The following is a 27,470-nucleotide window of genomic DNA, read 5'->3' on the forward strand; positions in this document are numbered from 1 at the left end:
GGGCTGGTGAGTGCTGGTCGGCACCGATCCTCTGTGCGGGAATCTCTCCGCTTTGCCCTCCGCACCCCTGTTGCTGTGCTCTCCTCCGCGGCTCCGAAGCTTTCCCCCTCCGCCACCCGCAGTCTCTACCCGCGAAGGGGCTTCCTAGTGTGTGTAAACCTTTCCTCCTTCACAGCTCCCTCCCACTGGTGCAGGTCCTGTCCCTATTCTTTGTCTCTGTTTATTCTGTTTTCTTTTGCCCTACGTGGTACGTGGGGAGTTTTTTGCCTTTTGGGAGGTCTGAGGTCTTCTGCCCGCGTTCCGTAGATGTTCTGTAGGAGTTGTTCCACATGTAGATGTATTTCTGGTGTGTCTGTGGGGAGGAAGGTGATCTCCGCGACTTACTCTTCTGCCATCTTCCCGGAAGCCCACAGTAATCTCAATTTTATTGTGGCTGCTATGATTGTATCTGCCTGAGTTTGAATCCTGGCTCTGCCACTTACTAGCTGTGTGACTTTGGGCATGTTGCTTAACCACTATCTCTGTGCTGTAGTTTTCTCATCTATAAAATGGGCATAATAATATTACCTATCTTATAGGCTTGTTATGAGGATTAAATAAACTTAATAGCTATAAGTCCTTGGAAGACTGCCTGGCCCATAGAAAATGCTATATATGATCTGGCTAAATAATTAAATAACATTATTATCATTACACTAATCAAATTAAAGAGAAATTCCCCTTCTCTTTACCTAAGAAACCCCAAATCAGGAATTTAAATTCGAATAAAATATGCTTTTCGAGGTTGTGAAAACATCCCGTTAACTATATTTGAATTAAAAAATCAGGCTAGCTTATTTTACAAATCTTAGCACTACTTTATTAATAAAACATTTTCTGGATATTGCATTTAATTCAGAGTTGAGATTTTCATAAATGTTAACTTTTGTCTTAAAACTTCTACTGCATAAAGCTCGCAGGCAAACCTTCAGACAATCAAAAGATTTGCCTTAGCAAAATCTCAAATAATAATAAAAAGGGACATTGGACTGTGAGAACTGACTGCATATGCTGAAAACTGAATTATGTAAATTGATATTCAAGCTTCCAGAAGTAAAGCCACAATATTCACAGATAAAAACTTCATCCTTTACCTTTGTGAAGTGTATGTGGAGTGTTGATTAACTGCAGGGGGCTGCTAGCTCCCTCCATTGCCTGGATGGGGGGAGGTGGTGGGTAGCAGGTGGAGTGTGGTTAGGGAGGTCACTTAGGTATGCTTCTTAGGGCAGGGGATCCTAATCTTTCTTTAGGGTCTCATGTAGTCAGTGGATCATCTTCCCTGAACAATACACCTTTTTTTCATCCTTTCTTTTCAGAGAGACTCATCCCAATCTGAGAACTCCTGGTTGAATGCCTTGGAGAAGGCCTGGGCTCCACACTTTGGAAGAGTTCAGAGTCTAGTTAAGAGATGGGACACTTCTGGGATCTCTGTAACTTTTTATTGTCCCTATGGAAGTGGGAAATGTCACCCTTGCATGGCAACATCGAAGCTTCCTCGGTGGTAGACAGGTAGGTCCTTGGCAGTTGTGTGTTTGCACATAAGCATAGGAAACTATACCACCACTTCTGTGCACTTGAAATGACCCCATTTTGTCCTTTGAGGTAGAAAATCTTTATTATTTTTTTGGTTTGTAGAGGAAAGGTTGAAACTCAGAAAGGCTAGGTGGCATATCCAAAGCTACACATCTAGCCCTGGTGCCTAACTCTTCTTCGTCTGTGGGAGAGAGGGCAGTTCTCTTTTCCATTCCTTGAAATGTCCTTTGAAGATCTCACCCAGGTGAAAAAAGGACTTTCCATCAGTGGAATTTATTTTATTACCTTTGATAAAATTATTTTGGGGGAAGGAGTATTGTAGTATTGTAGTATTGTCTTCTGTCTTGTTAGAATTTAGAATTTTATTTTTGCAAACTTTGATTCTATTAGTGAGAAATAATAACAATCCAAACTTGCATTTATTTGATAACTTTCTTTTAAGGAAGTCAGTGAATACAATTCCTGACAATTCTAAAAAGCTTCAGTAACTTAAAAGCATGTTGTGAATGTTGAAGTTAAATCATATCTCCCAAAGGATTTTCTTTACTTTTTCTATAAAAAATTTTATTTCATTTATGTTAAATCAATTAGTCAAATCATCCATTAACATATGTTGGGCACCTACTATGTGCCAGATACTGTGCTAATGGGCAGGTTGGACTGGTTGGATGAGTTGATTTTCTAAAAGAAAAAATTCAATTCCGTCTTATCAAACTTCAGATTAACTTGAAGTTTTATGAACAGCAAGACTCCAAACATAGGGTATGCCAGGAATTGCAGAAATTTGAATAATCTCTAATATTTGAGGATTACCATGCTGGTTGTTATCAGTTTGTCCTCTAGATCCATTTCTGCACTTCTTTGCCCTGCCCTGTTCTTTGGAGTGTGTGTGGGGGTGGGAACGGTGGAAGGGAGGATGGGAATGCTGATTTCTATGTATTGGTTCTACTAGCATCTCTTGCCTCTATCTTCTGGTTGTGTTTGACCAATGGCAGACCAGCAGGAAACCAGAGGGTGGGAGGGGAAAGAACCCACGATATTTATCCTCATTCTCTAACTCCCTTCTCATGGTCTGGCAGAGTTGAGTTCCTCTCCTGCTTTGCCTCTGTTGGAGGTTGCCTCTTTCACAGTGCCGCTCTCTCCAGGCTGTATACCTCACATTGTGTATCTGTAACATTGGTTTGTCTACTTGCCCTGTCCGGCCTAGGGCTGGTACTGGCTTCCCACTGTTGCTAGTCCCTGGATGTCTTGCCACTCCTTATTGGTTCTTTTAGCTCTGCCCACACCCCTGTAAATAGTCCTTTATTTTGAATGTGCCATCTGTTTCCTTTAGCATCCTGACTGATACTGCCAATTAGTCTGTGCCAAGCACTACACTACGGCTTCATGGATTATCTCATATAATACATACCCGCCCTGTGTGGTAGGTTCTAATATTACTCTTATTTTTTAAAAAAAACGTATCAAAAAGAGATTTAAAGGGTAACACAGCTGGAAAGTGGTGGGGCCAGGATTTAAACCCAGGCAGTCTGATTACAGAGCCCATCCGCTTACCCATGATGCTGTATGTCTCTGGTCAGATTCTCTGGGAGACTGACTGTGAGATGAAGATTTGCAGAGCAGGCAGAATTTTGGGGAGTAGAGCTTGCAGGATGAACACCTGGGTGGGTGGGTGGGTGAAGGAAGCAGGGCTGGGGAGAAAGAAGTTGAACTGCAGTGCAGGGGAAACAAAAGCGTAATCCAAGCCCAGGAGGAGCTTTGGAGCCTGGGAGGCTTCCAATTTGGGGTAAGGGAGCAGGGGTTTTATATGCTGGTATTGCCCAGACACTCAATGCAGGGCTTTAACTTTGGACCCTCTTTGGCCAAGGTAAGTCCAGAAGAGAGACTGTTGAGAGTGTTGACTGCCAACTCTCCCAGAAGCTGGGGGAATGAGGGCTTAGTCTTGGAGGGCAGATCTGGGCAGCATGTCATCACATCCACTATACTGTTTGAAACACATATGGAGGTCATGAGTTAGCAGCTTGCTCAAATCATGTGTGATCTTTGAAAACGTTATTAGACTCATGTATATAGCTGGTTTCCAACTATACGTGTGTGTGTGTGTGTGATTTTGATGCGATCATTTGATGTTGTTGAAAAACACTGAAGCAGGAGTCAAGAGACCTGGATTCGAGTTTCTGCTCTGCAGCTTAATACGTGCCTTTGTTCAATTCACTTAATGCTTCTGGATCCCAGTTTTCTTACTAATAAATTGAGGAATTTTGATTAGATGGTTTCTAAAGCTATCTTAAACTGTAAAGTTCTCTGTTTCTATTAACTTATTAGCTTTCTAAAATCCAGAAATAGCAAAAATAAACATGTTGGAATGCTTTTTAAGTAATGCTGGAGACTATTTCTTGAAACCTCCAGTTAGTGACTTTCTCAAGCTTTGTCAATAAATCATGATGAATATCATGAAAATTCACACAGCCCCAGTATCACCCAGTGATCTCTGAAGAGCAGAGATGCCCCTTTTCTCACTGGAATGTCTTTATTTGGTATATGTGAGGTTTAAGAACACTAAACACTTCTCATTCTTTCTGAGCATAGCTCATACAGATATTTTATTTTAAGAATTGTTTTGAAATTGCTTTTGCAGGGTCATTGTTAAAATTTGAACAGGCATGATCTTAATTTGGCTAGATCTATATTCCTCAAAGTGAGAAGGAGTAGAAAATGGCCTTAGCTTGAGTTAGTAAAATAAAACTGATTCTCAAGGTATAGAAAAGCTAGAGAAACAAACAGGTAAACAAAATCTAGATAACAAAAAAGAGAATGAAGGTATTGATGATAGAATTATGAAAAAATATTGAGTAAGTACTCAACATTGTGAACTTTAATTAAAACTAACAGAAATACATCTTAACAAGAGAGTAAAGGCTTAAATACAGAACCAAGCAAATATAGAAATCCTTTAAGATTGATTTTCCTGAGCTGTGGCCAACGATTCAACAAAAATGGAAAATAACTATTATTGTCAGTCATGTATGGCCCTGCCTGTATGATTTCCCAATGTAAGCCTTATGGTCGAAGCTGCTTGAACCATAAATAAATAAATAGACATACCTTCACTCTGCTTTCCTTACCTGACTCTTGTTAAACCTTATCAACAACTGTAGAGGGCCAAAGAAGCAATTTCAATAAATATTTCATTACATGGGAGCCCATTTGCTGGCATTTCAAATAAATAACTACATTCTCTCACTCAGTGGACACTAGAAGGGGAAACTCTCCAGTTTCCATTTTCAGACTTTCTTTTACTTTCTGAGGTCAGTCATTTTCGTTTTCCAGTGTACAACTCGATTATTTATTGGAGGAAAATGTTTTAAACCAGGAAAAGAGAAAAAAATTCCGACCAAATAATTTATTGAAGACTGTCTCCTGGCAGATTAATCCCTACTACTTGGCCAGGGCTCATTCCAGAGTGATCAGACTGGTCAAGCTTAAATTGTATGTCCACAGGAAGTTGCATAAATAACCCCAAATACTGTGAACCTCTTTGCACTCGGTCATCCCCATGACCTTCAAAGAAAATGTCAGAAAAGTAGTAAGAGAAAATATAGCCTGAGATGCTCTAGTTATGGTATTTTCTAATAAATAACACCGTTTTATGCTCCTTTCATCTAAACACATTTATCAGTTAAGACTTACATGCTTCTTGGTAAGTGAGTAGAAATACTGCCCTTTACCTCGTGGGTAACCTGGAAATACAATTAAATGTATTCTAAGTCAAGCTCAGGAGCTATTTTTAGAGCCAGGGTTAACTTTCTTAAGCAATATCCTTATTTTATTTCCTTAACTGTATTCACTTGAACATTGCCTTTAGAATATACTGTGGTCCTTTCTTAATTGCTCCCTTAATAGAGACTGTGTACATGGGAATGTTTGAGGAGATGATTTTGTGAAAAGCCCTAGCTTCCATCTTGATTATCCAAAGGATGGACCTTGATTTACAGCTACAGAGAAACAAGAGCTGTTCTAGTTAGACTTTGCCTAGTCACTTTTTGCCCAGCAATTTCAGTTCAAAAGTGAAGTCATCTTCTCAGCCAATCTCCTTTCATCCTCAAGTTTTCAATTTTGATTGGAGACATCACTAGTATTTAAGTCTTCTGTACCAGAAATTATGAAGTTATCTTAATTCTTCTTTCTAATTGTCTCTAGCTAATATGTTATGTACTGTTTATTCTTATCCCTTTTTAATGAAAAAAGTGCTGGATTTAGAAAAAGACCTGGAATTCTAGTATCCCAACTCTGCCACTGACTAATTATGAGATCCAGAAAGTTTCTAAGAGTTTTAGTGCCTTCCCCTGTGAAATGGGGGCTAGTAATATTTGTTTTGCTGATATCACACAGATGTTTTTATGATGAAATGAGTTGGTGTGAATTGTAGATTATCCCAATTTGTATGGTAGAGAGAAGCAGGGGTAACCTAATTAGATCATTGCCTTCTTTTGGGAGCCAGAACATAAAACTGCTGCTCTCTGAGCACCATCCACTCCCATGCATTAGAAGCTTTCGGATGGCTAGCTTCCTGTCACTTACTGCATATACCCAGCCCTGATCCTGATGTGTAAGCCCTCTAGAAGCTGTCCATCAAATTGCTTACTCCTGTGGGCCTAGAGAGAAGGCACACCCCACTTCATACCATTGCTGCTAAACTGTCTTTCTAGGCTGCACTGAATGTAGTTGTTCCAAAGTACCACAATTCTTCAAGAGACCACAGAGACTAAGTTCACCCTTCTTCACATCCCTGTTTTCCTCAACTGCCTACTGGACCTCTCCTTTTTTTTTTCTTTTTTTTTTTTTTTGCGTTACGCGGGCCTCTCACTGTTGTGGCCTCTCCCGTCGTGGAGCACAGGCTCCGGACGCACAGGCTCAGCGGCCATGGCTCACGGGCCCAGCCGCCCTGCGGCATGTGGGATCTTCCCCGACCGGAGCACAAACCCGTGTCCCCTGCATCGGCAGGCGGACTCTCAACCACTGCGCCACCAGGGAAGCCCTGGACCTCTCCTTTTGAACATCTCACACTAACATCATATTCGATACACCTAAAACTGGAGTCTTCCTTCCAAACAGTTCCTCTCCAATGTCTCCATCTCAAGGAACCGATGAACACCACTACATTTCACTAACTTGTCCAAGGCAGCAATCTGGGGTAGGCCTTCCACTCACCAATATCTAATTAAATACCGAAGGCACTTGCATCTATCTCCTAAACATCTTTTAATTCTATTCACTTTTCTTCCTCTTTATTGCCACTTACCCTGTCTCAGGGCATCATCATCCTTTACCTGAATTACTGCCACAGCTTCCTAAATTGTTTCCCAGCCTCTCCTCACTCTTCACCTCTCTCCATTCTATCCTTACATTCTAGCCAGAGTTAGTGTTCTAAAATGCAAAGTTGACCATGTCATAGCCCTGCTTAAAATGTTTTAAATGATTTCCACTTGCCTTCAAAATACTGGCCAAATTCCATGAATCCTGTAAGGACAAACTTCTGCTCTTGCTTCCAGCTTCCCTCTCCCCACTCATATCATGTATGAACAGCTTATAAGCTTGAGTAATTACTCTCAGTTCCAAGAACGTGCCTTGTGCACCTTCATGATTTTGCATATATCACTTTATCTTCTCTCTTTGCCTGGCCAATTCCCAGTCATTCTTTGAATTTCAGTTTAGATGTTGTTTCTTTTGGAAAACTTCCCCTGTTTCCCTAAGTTCTGAGAACACCCTGTATTTCTGCTATTGTAACACTCAACATGTTGTTTGGCGCTTGTCTGTTTATCCACCTATGTCCCTTACTAACACTCCACAAAGGTGGGGATTATGACTGGTGTGTTCACCACTCTATTCCAGGTACTCAGCACAGTGCCTCGCAAGTAGAAAGCTCAAGTATTTGTTGAATAAATTCATGAATAAGATCAATGACATCTTTGTTTATTTTCCTGGTCAGCAGAGTGATATGGTTCCCATTGCATGATTATGGATGGTGCCAACCCCTCTATGAAATGGAATAATAATACCTGTCTCAGATGACTTCAAGGTTGTTTTTGATACTAGTGAGATAATTCCCATGAAAGTTCACTGTAACATGATCAATTTCCTACTAATAAAAATATATCATTATCAAACTCATCATGTTTTCATCAGCATGTGCACGTGTATATTACCCATTTTAGGGCTAGTATTTGAATTTAGTCATTTAAAATTCTGTACTGTGTATATCAGTTAGCTATTGCTGCAGAACAACCTGCTCCAAAAACTTAATGGATTAAAAAACAACTGCTTATTTAGTTCATGATTCTGCAGGTTGGCAGTTAAAGCTGTGGTCAGCTGGGCAGTTGGTCTTGACTGGGCTCTATGGACAGTTATTGGGTCAGTAGGGGGCTGGTTGGACCAGGATGGTTTCAGCTGGGCAGCTTGTCCCTGGTCTGTGTGTCCTCTCATCCTCCAGCAGGTTAGTGCGGACTTGTTCATGGTGGAGGCAGGGTGCCATGAGAGTAAACAGAAGAACATAGGACCCCTTGAAGTTTAGGCTTGGAACTGACACAATATAACTTGGTTACGTTTTTATTAGAAAGCAAACCCAAAGCCAACCCATATTAAATAGGTAGGGGAATCTCTGGAAGACATTATGGAGAGTGAATACAGGGAGGGAAATATTGTGGCCATTCTGCAAACAAGCCACCATATTCTGTCAGCATCTTCATTTAATTATTTACCAAGTCACAAATCTGACCATGTTGCTTTATCTAAAATTCTTTAGTGACTCTCCATTGTCTTCTCATACCACTTCTTACATGGCAGGCGTTGACTGTTCTAAACACTATATATATATTATCCCTATGAGGGAGGTACTATTATTGTCTCCTTCTTACAGATAAGGAAACTGGGGCACTGTGAAGTTAACAAACTTGCCCAAGTTCACTCAGCTAGAAGTCTGGTTTTAGCATCAGGATCTGGAGCCTGTAGTTTAACCTTCATCGTCTCCTACCTCTTAAGACTTAGCTCAGTTTGATCTGTTCCTCTGTGTACTTTGACATTTCCTATGTTCAGTTACCTATTTCAATATCTGATGTCCCTGTGAGTTAGCCACTCAAGAGCACAGATCATGCCTTACCTCTGTAGCCATTGAATGTAGCACAGAATCATGTCTTTGTTGCCCTTTCCATACCAAGATGCGTCTTTTGCACCATTAAAAATCTCTGCTTCTTGGATGAAAAAAAATCAGAGTGAAGACTATTAGTCCTCACAGCATCTCCAAGAAAGAAGTGACGAGTGGGAAGCTCTATCTCATTTTGCAAACAGGAAATTTAGGCATGTGGAGATGAAATCACCCAGTGCTGTGCCAGGATTCTTTTTTTGGTTTTCCAATTCCTAGTTTTGTGTTCTATCTACCAAAGAGTGGTATTTGTCTATGAAATGCGGCTGATGGTTTCTTAATTTTCCCCAGAACAAAAGTTAAAAAACCTAGCAATTAAATTAAATCACCCAAGAGGGATGCCTTCTTCCATTGTAAAGTTTTGAGGGAACAAACTTTTGGGGAAACTTTTTTTCCCTGGGGTATAGTGCTTTCTTCTCTTTCAGCAGAATATATTGTGTCTGATGGAGCAAAAAATTGTTTTTAAGAAACCCTGCACCAATCTGTCTGCCCCAGCTCAGACACATGCTCGAACAGAAAATTAAATTCACAGAAATGAGAGAAAGTCAAGAGAACCAAAGGAGCATGTCTTCTGTTTCCCAGGATCATCCTCTAGTGTATTTAGTGGCCTCTTGGGTGACAGGGTGATGAGGGGAAAGGATTGGTTGAATGCAACTAATTTTTCATGTCTTTTTGCTTATTTCATCAACGCGCCATGAAAAAAGTAAGCGTTATGCACATTTTACCTATGTGGTTTTAATCTGTAAGAAGCTTTATTAGAACTTAGATAGTTAAAACAGTTTTGTTTTTTTTCCCCAGTGCGAGTTTCATTACTACCATTTGCTTCATTAACAGCAGTAACTTCTTGGGTGTGAAGCTCGCTTGAAATGGTAACTACTTAGAGAAAGTGGAGGGAGAAGGAGAAATAAAAGAAGAGGCTTAAGGAATAGTGCCACTGAAACACATTCTTGGGAAAGAAAATCAACTGGATGGTCTCTCTGACCACATAACTGTTTTTTCTCTTAAAGATTTTTGGCATTTGGTTTAAATTCTATTATTTCCTAACTAGTAGTCTTTAAATCTCCTTTTAATCATCTATTGTATGCATATCATTTCAACTTAGGTAGAATTTTTATTCGTATAAGATGTTTTGTGTTTTTGCTTCATAGTGACTTCCCAATTTTACAACCTTCCTCTGTCTTCTGTCTCTAAATTTCATTTGCCAATAAAACTATGCATTTGAATACTTGGTTCTAAGCTTTGTAAAAAGAGGGAGTTTGGCATGTCTTGTAAACCATGTACTTAATAAAAGTTAGATGAGGATAACGAAGATGGTCCTGCAGATGCTGACCTTTCCCAGTAATCTATTTTCCTTGAAATGACTGTATTTGCCTCAGTGACTCAAAAAAAAAATCTCCTTTTTTCTATATCTCAAGAAGAACAAAACACCTTCCGGATTTTATTATTTTCTACTCCCGAATAAGAGTTTGACTGAGAGACCAGAAGCCAGGTCCCTTGGGTCACTGAGCACAATGGTGAAGTTGCATATGAACTGGCAATTAAACTCGCCAACTCCTCAGGCACGTCTCGGATTCTTCCCCACCCACCCCGCCCCCACCCCGCCCCGATCTCTTCTCACCTCTATTCTCAGAGTGGCTGGTTTGTTATGAAACTCATTCTTTTTAGGCCAAGTTTCCTTTGAACAGGGTGCAAAGGCATATGATCCTGTGGATTAGAAGTGGGTTGTCATCAAAATGATATAGCTCTGTTCTTCTCCGTTCCTTTCTTGGAATGGCTGAGAACAGACTTGCGAAGAGAAAAACTTGTTGGCGTTTGGGAGCTGCCAGGTTTTAGAGAGCCCAATTATGTCTTTTTTGAACTAGCATTTCTTTAATAGAGTTTAATTTAAAAATGTTTTTTTTTTCATTTTTGACATTTCTTGTAGTTTTTAATTTGAAAGGATGAGGATATGTTTACTTGTGGGGAAAGTGAAAACAGATTGTGCATGAGTAAGCAGGGTCAGTTGGCCAATTGTGATGATGCTGGAGTGGCCATCAGATGGTCCCCTATACTCCAAAAAGTGCCCTTTTTATTGATCTTGTCCCTAAAAGTCCCCTGGTGTTTGTGACTTTGCTTTAAATCATTGTTGTTCCGCTAGAGTACTCATCTTGTTTGTGGCTCAGCAACTATTCCATCTACTTCTTGATACAAATACCCACAAGTTTCCTATGAAACTTTCCTCCATTTCGGAGGAGTTGATTCCACCTGAGTTTCAGGGCTGTGCCGACAAGTCTAGTCCAGTCTCCTGACCAGGGAAGTTAGTTCAGGTATGGGAACGTAGCCCAACTGAAGAGATGTGAAGGGACTTTTGCTGGATTAAGAAAAAAAATTTTTTTTTTTAGAGAAGTCTTTTGCTTTTCACAGGAGTTACTAGACTTTTGATCTCTTTCCCCCTGGAGTTTTTTGGTGGGAGGATGTGGGGTGTGTGACCACAGCCTTCCTTTTTTGTCATAAATGTCAGGAACTGAAGAGACCTCTGAATGGAGCCTGAGCATGGAGCTGAATGTGTGGAAGGCAGAACAGAGAGACAGCAGGAAACTGGGCCTTTGGTAACATCCCTTGAACACTGGACCAAGCCTCACCTGAACTCATTGCTATCTAGTATGCGTGTTATAACTTTTAGTCGCCTGATTATCATCTATTTGGATTTAATTATAAATATTACTGCCTTTTGAGCTCCAGAGAGTGTGTGGGGCCAGCTGAAGCTGCCAGGACTGCATCACAGCTGACCTCTTGCTCTACCCCATCCTGCTTCTTCTCTTCCACAGGGGTTGATCCTGAGGAAATTTCATCTTGGACTCTTCTTCCTGGGGAACACAAAACATGACAGAGGTAGCCCCTTATGGACAGACTGATTTTTCCATGGGCTCACCACAAAATGGAACAAAACACAGCACAACAAATTTATTATCCTCACTCGTGCACTGTTCTTCTGGGAATTCACCTGTTAGGTTTTGCTCCAAGAGCCAATAGTCAACTTAGGAAACTGAGTTATCCCAGAAGGGGGTAGGAGGGAAAGGAAGTCAAGAAGACCACTATCTTCTAGAATCTCTAATCAAATTTTATGTTTTATTTTTGACATATCTGTATACTCATGAAACTAGCACCATGATCAAGGTAATGAAAATATCCCTCAGCCCCCAAAGTTTCCTCGTGATCCCTTGTAATTCCTCCCTTCCACCTCTACCCCCTTCCCTATGCAATCACTGATCGGCTGTCTGTCAGTATAGATTGGTTTGCATTGTTTAGAATTTTATGTAAATGGAATTTTAAAGCATGTACGCTTTGGTTTGCCTTTTCTCACTCAGAATAATTATTCTGAGATTCATGTGTGTTGCATACATCAACAGTTAATTCCTTTTTACTGACAGATAGTTTTCCATCTTATGCATATGCAATAATTTGTTTATTTATTTACTTGTTGATGGACACTTGGGGGTTTTCAGTTTGGGGCTATTATAAATAAGGCCACTATGAGCATTTAGGTCTTTGTATGCTTTCATTTCTCTTGGCTAAGTACTTAGGTATGGAATGGCTGGATCATGTGGCTGGATCATTATAGGTGTATGTTTAACTTTTTGTGTGTGTGTGGTACATGGGCCTCTCACTGTTGTGGCCTCTCCCGTTGCGGAGCACAGGCTCCGGACACGCAGGCTCAGCGGCCATGGCTCACGGGCCCAGCCGCTCCACGGCATGTGGGATCTTCCCGGACTGGGGCATGAACCCGTGTCCCCTGCATCAGCAGGCGGACTCTCAACCACTGCGCCACCAGGGAAGCCAGTATGTTTAACTTTTTAAGAAACTGCCAGATTGTTTTCCAGAGTGGTTATGTCATTTTACACTCCCATCAGCAGTGTATAAAGGTTCCAGTTCCTCTAACCCTTGCCAATTCTTGTGTGTCTTTTCAAATGTTAGCCACTCTATAGGTATGTAGTAGTACCTCATTGTGGTTTTCAATTTTAATTTTTAATTTGGAATTTTCCTAATGACTAATAATGTTAGTCATCTTTTCATTTGGTTACTTGCTATCCACATATCTCCTTTGTTTTTTCATTCTCTTCTCATAATAGTGTCCTTAAAAGAGCAGAAGTTTTAAATTTTCATTAGGTCCAATTTTTAAATTTCTTATTTTATGGATCATGCTTTTAGTGTTCTAAGAAATTTTTGCATAACCCAAGGCCACAAAGATTTTCTCCTATGTTTTCTTCTAGAAGTTTTATAGTTTTAGGTTTTACATTTAGGTCTATATCCATTTATTTTTAATTTTTTATATGAACCATTTTGAGTTAATTTACATATATGGTGAAAGATATGGATTAAAATTGTTGTTTTTTTGCATATGGATATTCAAGTGTTCCAGCACCATGTGTTCAAATCGCTCATCTAATTTTAAAATATGGAGCACATAATTCCAGTGTAGTCCATAGACTATCTCAGCATAATCACTCCTAGGGTTTGTTAAAAATGCAAATTCCTAGGTCTTACACCAGCCCTTTTGAATTAAAATCTTACGGCAAATATCCTAGGTGATTCTCATGGCTGCTAAACCTTGGGAGCAACTGGCATAATGCCATTATTATTCATTAACACTTCCCTTAAGTCAGTACTGTCTCCATCAGAGATGAGAAAGGATGTAATTTAGAAAAAGTCAGTCTCTACAGGATGGAAATAAACCAGAACAGTTTCTATTGTTTATTTTTAATACAGAAGATTTTAAACATATACCAAAGTAGGTTGAATAGTATAATGAATTTCTATGTACTTACCATTCAATTTTAGCAATAATCAACATTACGAATTACTTTTAAAAAAAGAGGAAAATACAGGTGAATTTTTGCTATGTGAGGAAAAATGTCAAAGCTTAATAAGCAATGGGGAAAAACCAAAAGTACCAAAAATACAATGAGCAACTACAAAAAAATCAAAGATCAATATATTTGCCATAATTGTTATTACAAACCTCTATACATCAAAAAAAATCTTAAGTGATTTAAAAAACATACATAATCGAGGAAATATTTTTGAATAGAACAGGTGATTTTTAATCTATAAAGACATATAAAATGATTTAAAATGACTAAAAATCTCACTAAGTGATAGAAGGATAAAAGGGCAAAGGACAAAATATACCATTGAGATTATATTGAGAGGATGTTATACAGCCAGTAAAATCATCTTTAAAAATAATTTTTATAATGATGGGGAAATGCTTATGATATGGTGAAAAAAACTGAATACAAAATTTATGCTTTGTGTGTCCTCACAGCCTCTTCAACAAGTGGTGCTGGTAAAAGTGGACAGTTACATGTAAAAGAATGAAATTAGGACACCTCCTAACACCATACACAAAAATAAATTCAAAATGGATTAAAGACCTAAATGTAAGGCCAGAAACTATATAACTCTTAGAGGAAACATAGGCAGAACACTCCATGACATAAATCACAGCAAGATCCTTTTTGACCTAGAGAAATGGAAATAAAAACAAAAATAAACAAATGGGACCTAATGAAACTTAAAAGCTTCTGCACAGCACAGGAAACCATAAACAAGATGAAAAGACAACCCTTAGAATGGGAGAAAATATTTGCAAATGAAGAAACTGACAAAGGATTAATCTCCATAATATACAAACAGCTCATGCAGCTTACCATCAAAAAAAACAAACAACCCAATCCAAGAATAGGTGACAAACAACCCAATCCAAGAATAGGTGGAAGACCTAAATAGACTTTTCTCCAAAGAAGATACACAGATTGCCAACAAACACATGAAAGGATGCTCAATACCACTAATCATTAGAGAAATGCAAATCAAAACTACAAGGAGGTACCACCTCACACTGGTCAGAATGGCCATCATCAAAAAATCTACAAACAATAAGTGCTGGAGAGGGTGTGGAGAAAAGGGAACCCTCTTGCACTGTTGGTGGGAATGTAAATTGGTACAGCCACTATGGAGAGCAGTATGGAGGTTCCTTAAAAAACTAAAAATAGGGCTTCCCTGGTGGCGCAGTGGTTGAGAGTCCACCTGTCGATGCAGGGGACACGGGTTCGAGTCCCAGTCCGGGAAGATCCCACATGCCGCGGAGCGGCTGGGCCTGTGAGCCATGGCCGCTGAGCCTGCATGTCCGGAGCCTGTTGCTCTGCAACGGGAGAGGCCACAACAGTGAGAGGCCCGCGTACTGCAAAAAAAAAAAAAAACACTAAAAATAGAACTACCGTATGACCCAGCAATCCCACTACTGGGTACATAACCTGAGAAAACCATAATTCAAAGAGTCATGTACCACAATGTTCATTGCAGCACTATTTACAATAGCCAGGACATGGAAGCAACCTAAGTGTCCATCGACAGATGAATGGATAAAAGAAGATGTGGCACATATATACAATGGAATATTACTCAGCCATAAAAAGAAACGAAATTGAGTTGTTTGTAGTGAGGTGGATGGACCTAGAGTCTGTCATACAGAGTGAAGTAACTCAGAAAGTGAAAAACAAATACTGTGTGCTAACACATATATATGGAATCTAAAAAAAAAAAAAAAAAAGGTTCTGAAAAACCTAGGGCCAGGACAGGAATAAAGATGCAGACATAGAGAATGGACTTGAGGACACGGGGGTAGGGAAGGTTAAGCTGGGACAAAGTGAGAGAGGCATGGACATATATACACTACCAAATGTAAAATAGATAGCTAGTGGGAAGCAGCTGCATAGCACAGGGAGATCAGCTCAGTGCTTTGTGACCACCTAGAGGGGTGGGATAGGGTGGTTGGGAGGGAGACGCAAGAGGGAGGGGATATGGGGATATTTGTGTACATACAGCTGATTCACTTTGTTATACAGCAGCAACTAACACAACATTGTAAAGCAATTATACTCCAATAAAGATGTTAAAAAAAAATAAAACAAGGCTTAAGGAAAAATGAGAGCGAGTATGCTCCTGGATGTTATTTTTTTAAGTTAACTCCAATGAACATGTATGTATTGCTGATGTAATCAGAACAGAAAAAAAAGTATTTTTTAAGAAGAAAATGAAAGGGACATTTTCTTGGCAAAGTCAGAAATGGGCACAGATACAAACATGAGGCAAAGAAGAGGCACAGGGAGGGCTGGAGACTGGTTTTGCACAGCAATTGCCTTACGTGAAAAAGTAGAGGTAACAGTTTCCTCCTTTGCAAGTCTTACCAGTGGATGAAGACTGCCTCACATGAGCGGTGCAGATTTTGGGAACTGGCAGAGGTGGACAGATTCTAATGGGCAAGCCATAGTCTGTTTTCCTGATCAGATATAGACCCTGCTCAAGCCCATAGAGCACCTTTTCTTGACTCCTGGAGGGGGCATGGAGGAAATAAGTTAAAGTCATAACAGCCCTTTCTACTTGTCCAAAGCCACCCAACAGATGACATGTCTGTTTGTTCATAGACTCTGAAGTGTCACTTTGTATCATTCTTCTTCTGCAGTTCAGAAACTCAATCTAAAATATTGCACTAAATTGGAAACCCACTCATCTCTTCTGGGTTTGTACTTCTGAACTGAAACTGAACTCTGGTTCACATGACCTTAGAACAATGTAACTTTTTGTTTTGAAAAAGAATGGCTTTAAAAGTCTCATAAATGGGTCCTGCCTGTTCTTGGAAATCAAGTAGCACTTGTAAACTCCAGTGACTAAATGTTGTGTAATTGTGAATAAATAATGTCAAGGAAGCAGAAATGTACAGATTCTACATTTTAGGTTATACATAATTTCAGAAATAATAAAAATGTGTTTGTCCCTTTGAAATTCTAGTATTGGAAATTGCATCAAGAATTGCAAAAAAGGATATTAAAAGATACAAACAGATTATTATTATATATTTTTTTAATCTAAAAGAAGTAAATTAGAATGTCAAGTAAAGCTGGTGAGGTCTCCAAAGTACTACAAAGTTTACTGGAAGAAATTTTTATAAACTTGTTCTTTAGATGGTTCCATAATTTGATGGTTCCAGGTAGTTTAGATTAACATTCTCAGGCAGCCTTCTTCTGTGATCAGCACTAAAATAACTATCATCAAAACAACTATTGAGTAACCAAAGTATGCAGAACATAGCTTTATAAAGTAAAATAAATTTGTGTAAAAAAGTTTTTCTCAGGCTTGTCAGGAAAATAAAGCAGAGTGATAATGAACTATAAAAATGAGGCAACTTCTCCAAAACAGCAACATATGACACCCTAAGGAGTTTAAAAAATAGATTTAAGAATTGATTCAAGTTATTTTCACTACTTTTGTGGAATCTCTTTTTAAAAGCAAGAATCAAAACGTAGTAGGGTGATTATGATTTTACTTAATGGAATAACAGAAACTAAAAATCTGAAATAAGAACAGGATCAGACAAATACTACATTTCATTTCTTCATATGCTAAAATATATACTACTAGATTTCTCTGACATGAAATACACATTAGTTTTATTTACTTATATGTATTAGTGTGAAGTGTGCTAAAAAGTAGAATCGAAAATAAGATTAAAAGTTAGAATTATCTATAGAACATAAGCTCTGGGCCCCAATTTACCTACAAAAATGATGTCACATCCAAATTTTCAGACCTGCGGGTCTTAACCTTATATACTTTCTACTTAACTTGTTTAACAGTTTGATAATAAGCAGCATGTATTAAGTATCATAAATGTGTAAAGCATGTTCTGCAATGTCTGTCTTTGTGGAGGAGGGTTTTCAGGACAGTATATAAATAGCAGTTTGAAACTGTTTTGATGGTTTACTTAACAAGATGAGTTACATTTTTACACTTAGTTGGCCAGGTCCAGGATATTTAGCTCCTATTACTTTAGTAAATTCTGTACCGTCTCAGGTTCTATACTATGGCTGAAAACTCCTCATTTGTTACACAAGGGGATGCTGGCCAGTGAGCAACATGTGAGCCATTATTTTAGAAAATATGGGCAATTATATACTGGTAGGTTTAATTTACCTGATTATTTGGGCTTAAAAATTATATGGTCTACCCGCGTACCGCAAAAAAAAATTATATGGTCTAATATGTGCTTAGTCTCCTGGTGAATTCCAAAATTACTGCCCCTATATCCATTTCTGGAGGTGATCTACAGGAATACATATCCCAACCTTCAACCATGCTGTTCCTTACAGAAAAATTCCCCGAACTCAGTTAAAAAGTACTACCTTTCATTTAAAATCAAGAACCACTTATTGAATGCTAACTTCATGTCAAATATTGTATTAAGCACTGGAATAAAAAAAAAAAAAGAGATGAGCATGGTATGGTTTCCATGCCTCGACACACTGTTTTATGTTTGGCAGCATGCAGATACATTACCCTATTTCATCCTCACTGGAACTCCACAAGATAGATCTGATTTCTCCCATTTTACAGGTGATAAAACTGCAACAGAAATGTCACTTGCCCAGGATCACACTTTTAGTTGAGCCAAGACTATAACCCAGTTATTTTTGAACTCCTGGTTCTTTTCTCTATTATTCAATAGCATATGTTTTGCTCATGTTTTCCAGTCAAGATAGACCATGTAACTATTTTAATGTAGAAGTCCCTCTAGTCCAAAGTAAGAATTTCATTACCTTGCCTAAATTTCACTGACCATTTCAATACCATAGGAGCAGGAAATTATTCAGTTCATGAAAAAGAAAATTCATGCACCTGTGGATTTCATCTTTTGTGCCAGATGAATAGGTGAGGTTGGATTTGATTTGCTCCATGACTAAACTCTAAAATTGGGATTTAAAATGGATATGTAATCTCACTTTGATTCCATTTCTCCTGTAATGCTGCCTAATGGTTATGCAAGTCTCAGAAATGTATTTAAAGTAATAACATGTCCTTTTATCCAATAACATCAAACTGAGATCTTTTTTGTTCACTTTTGCTAGACCTCTAACCTTTAAAGGTGAGTCAGGCAGCTGCAGAAAATCTGATCTTATTTTCTGCCCCTGGCAAGACTTTTTCAAGTTCATCTTTTTTCCCTTCTCTCAAAATCTGATGAAAAATGAAATGTCAGGAAAACAAGCTTTCAGGCTAAAAAACTTGTGTCTGTCTCTGTGACAGATGTCAGTTTGAAAGGTTTCAGGTCACCTGTCAGAAGTGTGCCAGTGTGATCTGTATTCACATCGACTTGACCTCACACCAACACTGAGTTGTGCTTTTAAAAATATCCTTGAAAAAGAATTAAAAGATTTGAAGTCATTGCCTTTTCCTCTATCTGTTAAGTCCGATTAATGAGACAAAGGAAGGGGAGGCAGAGAGACAGAGAGAGAGAGAGAGAGAGAGTTTTAAAAGGACAGTTTGACCTCTGGTTGCCCCTGGCAGTGAACCAATCAGAATTCTTGTAATCCAAACACAGATGCCTGGAGCTAAACAAATCCTATACTTGTGAACAAGAATTCAGTTTGCTGTCAAAATATAGTGAAGTTCAGCATAGTGCTTCTTTCAACAAAATATCATGAATAAAAGTTTAAATGTTTGTGATTAATAGAGAAGAGTAATATTGAGCAACATAATAGCTCAGTGGTGGCTCAATTTAGTAAAAAATATCTCCATCAAAAAAATCATGTGTTTTGAAGTCCTGTATTCTAATTCCATATCCTGGTTGTAACTCCCTAATATTTTATTTCAGAAACTCCACTGATATTATAGTACAAGTCAGTAGTTTTGTAATGACTAATTAATGGGGTTGAACTCTGTTCTTTTTCTGGGTTAGTTACACAGTGTTTGAACTATTTATCACAGTGATTAAAAAATGTTAAAAAATGTTTCTTTTTCTAAGTTTTTCCCCATGTGCCTTTATCATAGCCTGGGAAACTTAAGGATTGAAAAAAAAAAAAAAAAGGTAGATTTTGTTTCACCAGTTTGGGAGGCTTCAGGGCTTTGCCTTGTAACCAAGAAGGTAAAAGATTATAGTTCCAAAAGCATGTTTGTCAAATCTACCACTGTAAACAAGAGACTGGATCAGAAGAGATGAGAAAGTCCATGTAATATGACCCCAGAAATTTTAATAGCACTATAGAGATATTAGCTTTTTTCCCCTTTGCTTGACTTAAGTATACAATACTTCCCTTCTTTCAAGTGGGCCCACTCCTGATGTGAAGTTGAAGATATGCTCACTGTATTTGCATTTGGAACAACATTATTTTTGTGTATGGAAAACTTGGGGGGAAAAAATGAAACGTAGACCTGGAACGCAAATTAGTTAGCTTGAAATAGAGGCGGAAAGCTGATTCTCAGCAATGATTTGTGTGGTATGTGTGACATTTTTTTCCCTTCCACAGCTATGTTTTAGACAAGTGCTTCTCAGGTTTGATGGGCCCTTGAATTTCCTAGATCTTGTTCACGGGAGATTCTGATTTGTAGGTCGGAGTGGGGCTTGACCATCTGCATTCCTAACATATTCCCAGGTGATGCAGATACTGCTGAGCCTGGTCTTCATACTGGCTGCAAGGTTTTAGGCTCTTCTCAGCTCTCCACAAGAGTGTGTGTCAAATACATCAAGGTTCCCAAGTTTAGGCGGCTTATCTTATTAAAAAAAAACAACCACCAAAAAACCCTTCTGACATTTTTTTCCTGTGTTGATGATCTTTTTTATGTTTCTGTGACTTGATCTCTTTTTAGGAATTTCAAATTTCAATATAACAGTAGCTACATCATCTCAGAATGACCCTACTGTATTACCAAAATAAAGCACAAAGATGGTAACAATGTCAGGTTTTCCCAAACCTGCTCTTAAATCGTTAGTTTTTCTCTAGGTCATGGTCTTGTTGAGAGCATTTTGCAACCTACTAGGTAATTTCATTAATACTGACATCTCTTCCTTGCCATCTAACAGACTGTTTGTAATCAAAAGGTTGGAGGTCTCTGTAAGAAGCACGTGGACTAAGAAGCGCCCCGAGAAAAAACAGTTAAAAACAAGAGTAGTCAGAATTATCAGCAGTGTTTAGACCCAGATAACCACAAACATCCTGGAATTTACTTGCCAGTGAGTCATGTTTACATCTCTAGATGTTAGTTTACTTTCCCTTCATTTTTTTTTTTTCTTGATCACTCATGCAGTGGAAAACGGAAACGAAAACTTCCACGGAAGATGACTTGCCAATCCTTGTGCTTATGGGTTCCCACTACTGATGGGAAGGGATCTGGCTATTAGACAAAGCTGTCCCGATTTTCTCGTGCTCATTATATATTTATAATATGGACAGTCTTGTGACGTTATGCAGCTGCTTAAGCAGGAAACTAATATCAAATAAGAGAGTGCCAGATTTAGCTTTACCAAGATAAAATGCACCATATTTAATGCTCAATTTTCGTTCTATGTGTGTTAGATAAACACGTGATTGCTGAGATTTTCATACCAGTGTATTCAGAACTGTGTATTCCACTACAAGTTATTTTTATCCTTTGTAAAGATTCTTACTCTCTTGCTGTCAAATGCTAAGATCATTTAAACAAGTGAAAAATATTTGCTGTCTTTCTCGAAAGGCACAAAGTACTTTCTGTACACAGGATGTAGCTCATTGCTCCCTTATATTAGAAGCAAACGTGAAGTGGTTGCCTATCACATAGTAAGTCTTTAAGGACTACTGTATCATACGTTCATGAAAGCCTTTATTTCATGTTGTCAACTTCCTCTGGTGAGTCAGCCAGACAACTGTGAGTGCATGATTATAGATTGGAACCAGAAATACAGATCCATTATTGCTATCACATAGATAGCAATAACGTTAATGTTAATGTTATTGACATTACTCAATAACATTACTCTGATTAAACCTTCTCCTGTAAGAAAACGGTTTCAGCCTTTTTGATGAATATTGGTGGAGGAAAAAAATGGGGGATACAACAATTGTGAAAACAGATTTTTCTGCCTGAAATTAATAATTCTGAGCAGTACTAAAATTAATTACTCCGTGGTTATAAGTCGGCAGCGGATTTATGGTAAATGACAGAGTGTTTGCAAATCTTCCTGACTACTCGATTAGAAAATGCACAACTGGAGGCGTCACCCGAGCATGCATTATTTAAGTGGTTGGTGTCTGGCGACAATCTGGAAACTGCAATTGTTGTGATTGCCGTAGGAGAATTCACACTTTCTGAGAGAAATTCTTTCACCTTTGTGCGCCCACAGCATGGATCTCTCGTCGTGGCAGCTGTAGGAAACACAGGAACTCCGTGACCTGGAAAATGTGGGACAACTGCCACAAGGTGACCCTGGAAGGCTGGGGTAGGCCCAATTAATTTAAAATTTTGCTTGGCCTTGTCTCTTCCAATTTTCTAAATCCTCTGGAAAAATGATTAATGCATACACTGCCAATGCGAAAATATTTTTGACCCTATTAAAGTCGACCAAGGGTAAACCAAGTGTAGGCTGGCATTGTATCAAACTAGCTTTATTAAATTTGATTGGAGGTTTGTATGAGGAAGGGACAGACAAGGACATTATTTTGCACAGCGGCTCTCTTTTAAATGAAAATATCAAGAGGAATACAAAGTAGCAATATGCCCTGGACAGGAATCCTTTTAAATATAGGAAAATACCATGAAGAACTTTGTTTAAAGGGTAAACCATATTTGCTAGAAAATTTTTCTGCTGTCTTGTTGCTGTGCTGGTCAGTTACCAATGATGGTGCTTTAATTTATGGAAGCCTTATATTTTTTTCATTTATAGATGAGCTAGTTCAACCTTGGTTTCTTTCTCTTATCTGTCATTGAATTCTACGAGTTAAAATTATCTGTCTGCATTTCGAACCTTAGCAGAATGTTTCCCCAATGAATCCATCCTATGCAATCATTTAATTAATTAATAAAGTTAAATTTTTTTCCTACTGGTTATGAATAAAAATGTTTTGAATAAAAATGGTACAAGTCAGGCACAATTTCAAGGGATAGACTTTCTGATAAGCATTTCTTCCTTCTCCAAGAAAGAGAAAACCCATTTAATTGTCATAAAATACCGTCAACATCCATATTTCATATGTAATGTTTCTCGTAGTTTTCTCAAATCTAGGAGATATTTAGCTACATTATCATAAAGCATATATTTTATCCGTTTGTCATATGCAAAGTACAGCAACTTTGTAGCGGGGTGGATATTAATAACGTTGATATAACTAGCAAATAGTAAATACTTGGTGAATGAGTGAATGGCAGAAATCACCTGTGACCATCTACCGAAGGGGAGACTAGAGTTACAGCTGGAATGACAGTTTAGGAGGTGGCACTAGGCCAGTGAATTTTTTAGGATAAAAAATATCCATGACTGGGGATATTAGCTTTACCTCTGATTTTTAAACTGAAAGATAGGAATGAACTATCTATAAGACTTGTAGATTCTATCACTCTTCACCCATGTTCCATGGCTTTCTCGTCAGTGTCTTCCTATATCTTTGCCCTGTTGAGTGCAGGCCTGGCCTTTTGGTGTGGTTTGGCCAAGGAAATATGAGCAGAAGTGAGGTGTCACTTCAAGCTGAAGCTTTAAGAGCCAGGGCATAGTTTGCTTATTCTCTTTCCCTCTGCATGACAGTCAGCAAAGTTCCAGATAAAGGGCAAAGTAGAGCCAAGCTACGGCTGACTTGTGATATACACAATACTGTGCATGAGAGACACACTTTTGTTACTGCTGGCCTTTGGTGTTTTGCAACTCTCTTTTACCCCTGTAAAACACAGCTTACCCTGACTGACAGAGATGTAAACTGTGTTCTTTCAGCATGACCTAAAGAATGTGACTGTGAGCTTTGGGATGAAATTAGCTGTCATCTTCCTGCTACCATATCTAGGACCCTCCTTGCTTCCACACCCATCTACTCCTTCTTGCCTCTTTAATGGATAGAGTGAACCTCCTCTGAACAATGGCCACAACCTCTACTTGTGCTCTGGATCCCATCTCCTCCCAAATGCTAATAGCCTTTTCTCTCTGACATTGCAGGAGAGAAGGGATAACTCAATCTTTCCCTGTCGAATGGATCATTCATATCTTCTGTGCTAAAAACAGTTCTTTCTTCACCCCATATCCCTTTCAGCTGGCCCCTTCCCATTTCTCTCTCCTTTTTCTCAACCAAACTTCTCAAACTACTTAACTGTGGGTTCTGTCTGCACTTCCTCACATTCAAATCTTTAAGCTACTCTGAGTTTTTTAATCGCACCACTGAAAACAAATTACTCTTGTCAAGGTTACCAAAAGCCTCCCTATTGTCCAATCCAGGGGACACTTTAATGTACTAATTTTGCTCTGCTTCTTAGCAGGATTTCACTAAGGTGACCATTCCCTCCCTCATGAAGGACTCTTCACTCGGTGTCCAGGACATTCTCCTGGCTTCATTCTTACCTTTGTGGTCGAATCTTTTTCCTTTACTCACCTGTAAAATTTGTAAAAAGTGGTACTCCGTATGGGTCAGTATTGAGTCCTTTTTCTTACTATCTGCAGATTATCTCCACGTATTGAATTTGGTCTCACGACAACTGTGGTTTCTAGAGTTGCCATTCTGAAGTTCCCACTTAGAAATACTCATAAAAACCCCATTTATGTAAATATATACTTTCTTATTTCCCACTTCAAAACATTTTTCATGAAATTTTAGGCAGCATTCATAATGTTATTTTAATTCCCTCATTTTATTCTTTAAAAAAACTATCGATCATCCGCAGTGTGCCAGGCACTATAATAAATGTTAGCAATATAAAAATGAATCAGATATAATTCTTGCTCTCAAAAAAGTGCTTAGTGGGGAGGAATATACGCACACGATTATGGTAAAATGAGTAAAATGAGAACATTTCTAATAATGTACCTTCTATAACACATGGTGGGAACATAAAGGAAAGAGAATCTAGGTTTTCTGGGGCAGTAAGAGAAAGATTCCCAGAGGAAGTTATATTTGGGCTAAAACGTAGTCAAACAGAAATTTATAGAAGCAGGGAAGAGGAAACATTATTCCTAAAGGCAAGGAGATGTGAGAAGGCCTGTCATGTTTAGGGAATTTAAAATAGTTCAATAGTTTTACAAAGAATAGGTGAGGTGGGAGAAGACTAAGAGGTGAATTTGGATTTAGGGACAGGGCTGAGGGCATGAGGGCATTTTATGGAATCATATTTTCTTGACTTTGGGCTGACATTTCTGAGCTCTTTCCAATGTTTCTGTTTAATCCGTCCCAATCCTATACGCATGGACCCTATTATATCAATACTAAGGGGAGGAACAACATAAACAATACTAAAAGTTTTGAGACAGGAAGCATTGTATGCTGTTACATTTCTAGTCTTCGTATTCTTCTATTGTATCTGTTTTCATTCTGGTCTTCTGTTTTCTGACTACTTCATTTGGTTTTGAGTAGCAGTTTTCTGGAAAGATAGAGGCTGAAAGTTTTTTTTTTAATTTATTTATTTTTAATTTATTTATTTTTGGCTGCATTGGGTCTTCATTGCTGTGCGCAGGCTTTCTCTAGTTGTGGAGAGCGGGGGCTACTCTTCATTACGGTGTGCGGGCTTCTCATTGCGGTGGCTTTTCTTTTTGGGGAGTGCAGGCTCAGTAGTTGTGGTGCACGGGCTTTGTTGCTCTGCGGCATGTGGGATACTCCTGGACCAGGGATCGAACGCATGTCCCCTGCATTGGCAGGCGGATTCCCAACCACTGTGCCGCCAGGGAAGCCCAGGCTGAAAATTTTAATGTGTTGATAAGTACTATTACTATTTATATAATCTAATTCCAGTCCTTTACCTTTCATACTATAGGGAAACAATACTTCTGAATATTGAATGGCTGTTTGAAGACTAAACTTTCTCTAGTTCAATATGGATAAAATCAGTTATAAAATGTTTGAGAGTTCAGTACTAGAAGAAATTTGTATAGAGTGAGTTACTGTAATACATAGTTTTATCTAACAGAACCCATTGAAAGTGCATGCATCTGGGTGACTTGGCACTGTTTTAGTAATGGCAAACATGACAATTTCTATAATTTTATTATATTTACATTCTAAGCCTAAATTTATTGATATTTCTTATTATGCTCATGATGGATAACATCTTTAAAAAATTAAAAATGGCTAACCCAGTATATATACATGGATTCTTAAATATTCCACACCCACCAGAGCAATGCAGCAAGAACTTTTGAAACTAATTCAGGGAAGGCGATTTTGCTTCTAAATATTATAATATAAATAGTATTTAAAATATTTAAATTCCGTGATGCAAAATTCAGTTGAGTGGTGTAAAACATATTTTGACTTTGCTTTACCTTAAAAAAAACTCTTCTATTTTCATCACTTAATTTACGACAGGAATGACAAATTGATCATGAACAGGGCATTCTAGATGAGATTTTTAACTTCACAGATGAATATGTTGGGGTGAATCAAATAGTTGAACGGACAAACCTTCCCCATGGAGTGCTAGCAGGCACCATTGTCTTACTTGAATTATTTTATAGTTGCAACTGAATGGACTCTGATAACTTCTCCAGTAAATTAGTCATTCTAGTGAACTGCCTACAGCATTTTTGTGAAAGCAGTAGAACCAAGAACAAAGAGACATTAGTGTATGAATCAGATTCTGCCCTGTAACTTCACAACTAAGTTGAAAAAAAAATGGGATGATAGAAAGGAAAGTGCAAGCCTAATTTTCTGAAGATAGAGGCAGTTTGTAAAATGACTCTAAATATACAGTGATTTCTTATCTGCTGAGCTCTAGCCATTCAAACGCTCGTTATAATTTTCCATTAGCATTTGATAGACCATAGCTGGGTGGGTGGCCGCTGACATATAAGTTGGCTCCACTAAAGTAAAGATTCATTACTTATAGGGCACTTGAGCCACTGGGCACAGGGATAGTTTTTAAACACCAATCCTTCCCCACCCCTCCAACAACATGTGTCAAGACATGTGATGTCTCTCACACCAGGACACGTTCAGGAATAAAAAAAGTCTATACTCCAAATTATATGAGGAGAGACTAAACAATTTATAAGATGATTTAAATAAAAAGCTAAGTAATTATGGGCTTCTTTTTTCCCCATAGTGCTGATGTGTCCTCTCAGCGTTAGGTAAAGTGTTTAGGGATATTCATTAAGGATTCTAGGACACTGGAGTGCTACTGGGTTTGTTAATTTCTACCAGAAAGCCTCAGATGTGTTACTCTACTTGAGTGGGTAGTGGGGAAATCTGGTTCATTATTTCTGATAATGGAAAATGTACTTTTCTGCAATGGCAGCTACACAGCTCACAATTGTGGATGTTGAGGAATTAGGCATTAGCTTTTCCAGGTGTCTAGGGTTCCACTCTATATCTCTCTTTTTATACGTTATAGCTCTTACAAAGCAGCTAGTACAATGACAAAGAGCTTAGCTTGTTGAAAAATGGGAAGGTCCCAAGTGCAGAGGAAAAGTTGACCCAGGTCTTAAAATGTAATTAAATGAAAAAAACACATGCCTCCCCATTTGTCTGTTGGGTTAAAATAAAGTTAAATAAATAAATTTTTTAAATTGAAATATTTGTTTCTTAAAACTCTTTTAAAAGTTTAGTTTCTATGTTTGAGATGTGGCTCAAACTTTTTATTTGTTAATGTTCATACAAAAAGAATAACATTTAGTATGTACAAGATAGTATTCTAAATACTATAGGGGATGCAAATGTTTAAGGGTAAG

The 27,470-nt window shown here is 38.4% G+C and overlaps 1 long non-coding RNA gene across 3 annotated transcripts in view; it reads left to right on the forward strand.

The window, feature by feature from the left end:
* The first annotated feature begins 1,360 nt into the window (after nt 1-1,360).
* The window catches only part of LOC113617336 (uncharacterized), a 249,525-nt gene continuing 223,415 nt past the window's right edge, over nt 1,361-27,470 (forward strand). For 2 of the 3 annotated variants that reach the window (XR_003431598.1, XR_003431599.1), the window contains exons 1-2: nt 1,361-1,548; nt 21,960-22,055. This is a non-coding gene — a long non-coding RNA (uncharacterized LOC113617336). Of the gene's footprint in view, nt 1,549-11,270; nt 11,411-11,577; nt 11,642-21,959; nt 22,056-27,470 lie in introns of all 3 variants that reach the window. The other variant, XR_003431600.1, reaches the window with a different exon arrangement.

The sequence above is a fragment of the Aethalodelphis obliquidens genome, unplaced genomic scaffold (genome assembly GCF_003676395.1).
Source record: "Aethalodelphis obliquidens isolate GAN/ISIS:26980383/991018 unplaced genomic scaffold, ASM367639v1 scaffold4, whole genome shotgun sequence".
Classification (NCBI taxonomy): Eukaryota; Metazoa; Chordata; class Mammalia; order Artiodactyla; family Delphinidae; genus Aethalodelphis; species Aethalodelphis obliquidens.